Source organism: Magnolia sinica, chromosome 18 (assembly GCF_029962835.1).
Source record: "Magnolia sinica isolate HGM2019 chromosome 18, MsV1, whole genome shotgun sequence".
NCBI classification, from domain to species: domain Eukaryota; kingdom Viridiplantae; phylum Streptophyta; class Magnoliopsida; order Magnoliales; family Magnoliaceae; genus Magnolia; species Magnolia sinica.
The window spans coordinates 31,934,984-31,939,301 of NC_080590.1; the positions used below are offsets into that span (position 1 = coordinate 31,934,984).

Consider the following 4,318-nt stretch of genomic DNA (forward strand, 5'->3'; position numbering starts at 1 on the left):
TTTCGTTGTGTGAATGTTGCAATCACGGATGCGAAAACAATTTCATTGACCTTATCCTTCTTTCCTTCCATGGCCTCAACTTTCCTTATGAGCGTAGTCACTTTACACTTGAGATCATCCTCTTCTTTCAAGAGATATAATCCACCTTTCTCCCTTAATTGAGTCGGCCTAGACGTGGTGTTCGCCATGGGTAATAGTCCCATGATTGTGTTTTTTCAGAGAGACTATCGAGGTAATCCCATACCTCGTCAACATCTTTGTTGATGAACTCTCCATTACACATTGTCTCGACCATTTGGCGCATAAAAGATGTTAGTCCATCATAGAAAAAATTTGTAATGCGCCACGTTTCAAATCCGTGTTGTGGGCATGAACTGACCAAATCTTTGAACCTTTCCCAACATTGGAAGAATGTTTCATCTTCCTTTTGGGCAAAGTTCATGATCGCTTTTCTGAGGGTAATCGTTTTATGATGTGGGAAGAATTTTTTATGAATTCCCTCTGCATGTCGTTCCATGTGCTAATGGATTTAGGACGCAGTGAATGTAACCACGTCTTAGCTTTCTCTTTTAAGGAAAAAGGAAAGAGTTTCAGCCTAATTGTATCCTTCGATACATTAGGAAAACATAATGTAGCTATAATCTCATCGAACTCTTTCAAATGTAAATATGGACTTTCTGATTCAAGTCCATGGAATTTGGGAAGGAGTTGGATGACTCCTAGCTTGATGTCCATTTGTCCGTGTTTTCAGGAAAAATCATGCATGAGGGCATACTCACTCCCGCCGGTTGTAGATAATCTCGTAAAGTACGAGGTGGGGGTGTCTGTTGCACCTCATTCTCATCTTAGTTATCCTCCACCCTAGGTGGAAGTAGAGGAGGTTGGTCTTCACCATAACTTCAATTAACTCCGGGGATTTCGAGTGGTGTCTAGTCCTCGCGATGGATAGTCAACCCCTCAACCAATCCTCATTCACCAAGAGACGCCGAGTGTTGTCACGGGCCCACTTGGGCATGAAAACACTCGAAGCCCTATTAAAGACTTAACCCTAAGAAAGGAAAAGAAAAGCTAGAAAGAAAAAGAGAGTTGGAAAGAAATTACCAAATTGAAGCCCCTAAGTTAAGGACCCGCAAAATAAAACAAAATAAGTTAGATTCTAAAAAGGGGAGGAATAATCCTTTAAAAGAAAAATAACAGTAATTTAATTTCTAAAAGAAGGTATTCTTAAAAGAAAGTGAAAGTTTCTAAAGTAAATTGGGGAAGATCTAAACTAGAAAGTAAATTATTAAAGGAGAACTAAAAAAAAATAGAAAGTAGGGAAGGAGCTTACCGAATTAGGAATTTCTATCTTAAAGGCCTACAAAATAGGAAGGTTAGTTTCTAAACAAAAATTCTAAAGATAAATTAGGAAACAAATTAGATTCTAAGATTAGAAAGTTAATTAAGAAATAACCTAGTTTCTAAGACTAAACTATTTCCTACAGATGAGAGGATACTAGAATTAGAAAATTTCTAAGATTTAAACCTTAATTCTAAAAACAGAAAAAGTAGAGAATTTAGGAAAGAATTACCAATTTAGGAGTTTATGTCAGGATCCTACAAAACAGGAAACAGGTTAAGTTCTAAACATAGAATAAAATAAAATAAAATAAAATAAAAACTTTTATCCTAAAGTAAATCTTAATCCTAACCTAATTCTAAAACTAATTAATCCCAGAAAACGTAACCGTCAGTCCCCGGCAACGGCGCCAAAAACTTGTTCACTCCCCAAGTATAGGGTTGTGATGTAGTAATAAACTCGGTAAGACCGAGGTCGAATCCACAGGGACTGAAACTTGTACGTGTCCTGAAACTAGGTAGAAATAGAACTAGACTAAGATGCTATCTAAATCAAATAGAATTTAAGAAATAATTGTGGAAGAATTATCTAAAACTTTAAGGAATTCAGAGGAAAGGAACTAGGGATTCAGAGGATCCACTTGTAGAGATCAGGGAGATCTTATGCCTGCATCAAGGATTATGGAATTCAACTGAACTTACTTGATTTGATTTTCAAGAGATGAAAGGTATATGAATTAGAATGGATTCCATCACCAAACCATGCCCAGGAGACAAAGTAAACAATAGAATTAAACTAATTACCAACCAATCAACAATGTATGAAGATCAGGAAGGTACTGTCATCCTACCATGCCCATGAGACGATGGTGAACAACAGGGCCTCCTGACGTCATAAACATCAAAAGAGAAAAGAAATATTCAAAGCCATTGCAAACCCATTGTAATTTCAGTCACAACAGACCATTAAAGACTAAGAAAAATATTCATTTAATAATTAAACCACAATCAAGTTTAATTCACAATGAAATAATTAAATAAAGTCTCCCATCTCAATACAAGCTTCACCTCTTAGCCCTAGCTAAGAGGTTCAGCCTAGCATGATTATGCTAGAACCAAAGAGAAAAAAAAAAAACATTAAAGGAAAGAAATAAAATAAAAGGAAAAGAAAAAGGAAACCTCTTTCTTCCTATCTCCTCAGCTTTTTCTCCTTTTCTTCTTAGCTTTTTTCTCCTTTTCTTCTGTTTTCTCCCCCTACGTGCAGCAGCACTATACACACTCCAGCCGTTCCAGCCTTCAAGTCTTCTTCCTCTGTTCCTCCCACCGAGCACAAAACCCAAAACCGAGCTCCCTGCTTCCCGTTTTTTTTTTTTCTCTTCCTCTCTTCCTTCCTTTTATCCCTTGCTAGGGACGGAGGAGTGAGGTTGTTGTATTCGAAACGGAAACAAATTCGTTTACGCAGACACAGCTGACGCAGCCGAGAATTTCGCAGAAAAGTACTTCTGTTTAGCTTGAGATTTTGGACGACTGATCGTCAAAAATCGGAATCGGACTTCTTGGTGGGGTTCAGGATCTCCTACTCTATCATTTGAACGGTCTGGATCATTGATCCGGTCGTGATTGACATCACAAAAGGGGCCACGGAGAGCGGCAGCGTCCGGGCGCTGTTTGGACTCTCTGCCTGCGCAGGACTTGCGCTGAGCTACTAGTGGGGCCCACTTACCTTGTCGCTTGAGAAATCCAAACCGTCCATTAGATTCGTGACAAAATTTTGGTAAAAAGGATGGATTTTGGATCAGATTCGGCATGACCCACGGAAGAAATCAGCTGCAATAGTTGTAGGGCAGTCCATTTGTGACCATTGAAACCAACAAGTGTGCATGCATGAGTGCATAAAGTCAACATGGGTTTGGCTAAATCGAGCCCCTCTGCATGATGGACGGCTCGGATTGAGCATTTGGACCATGATGATGGCCCACCGAGATCGTGCAGAGGTTCATGACAGAAACGGAGTTCACGTAAACAGAGTTCACGGCCTGTGTTGCCATGCACTCTTAATGCAAAAAGTATAGTATATACACTTGTATAATGATTATGAGAAATCCACACCATTCATCTTGTTCTCCATTTCATTTAACCGTGGGGACCAAAGTTAAAGCGTATCTGAGCGGGTGGGCCCCAAATCAGGATTTTATGGATGATCTGTTAGTTCATCCACTTTCACAAGGATCCAATGGCTGAAATTTGACGTGTACGATTAGTTTTTGGTCCCGAGGCCATGTATGAAGTTTCGAATCGATCGGATGGTGGGAACCCTATGATCTTGCATTCGGGACACTTTTCGTGCCACTTGAGCTTCAATTCCTTGATTTTCTTGGGTCCCTGATGTGTAATTCTTTGATCTTGGGTCTCTGGAGTCCGTCCCACGCTTTGGTGTCATCGGCGTTAAGTCCATGCTTTAAGCACCCATTTCGGTCCAGGCTCGTACATACACTCGCATTATAAACACGATTAATTAGGCCATTAAGCGGTATCATGCGTGTAAATCTATGCAATAAATGGGTCCGATATGCAATATTTGACCCTCAACATTCAACTCCTTAAATTGGATAGGAAACTGAATGGACGGTTTGGATTCCTTAGAAAACATCAAGGTGGACCCCACTCACAGTGCGTGTACCCCACGCTCGTGCACCGACAAACCACCAAAGCAGGGTCGAGCGGTCAGCAGGCGCTGACCCGTTTAAAACAATCCGGATTGAGAAATCCAGATTTTCCGCCGCACAGGGACTTGCGGACGGATCTTAGTGGGCCACCACCGTGCATCAATGGTCAGATCCGAACCGTCTATGAGACCCACGCGTCCCCTCTCACTCAGGCCTAGGTGGCGTAATTTCAAATTACAGCAGATGTCAGATCTCATCCATTTAAACGCAGGATGGATGGCTGGGTTACAATTCAATGGGCCACACCTAACTCG

At 40.7% G+C, this 4,318-nt stretch overlaps 1 non-coding gene across 1 annotated transcript; it reads left to right on the forward strand.

Moving 5' to 3' along the window:
• Positions 1–353: 353 nt before the first annotated feature.
• Positions 354–460, forward strand: LOC131234230 (small nucleolar RNA R71). The gene has a single exon (XR_009165635.1). It is a non-coding gene; the product is annotated as a small nucleolar RNA R71 (small nucleolar RNA).
• The last annotated feature ends 3,858 nt before the right edge of the window (positions 461–4,318 follow it).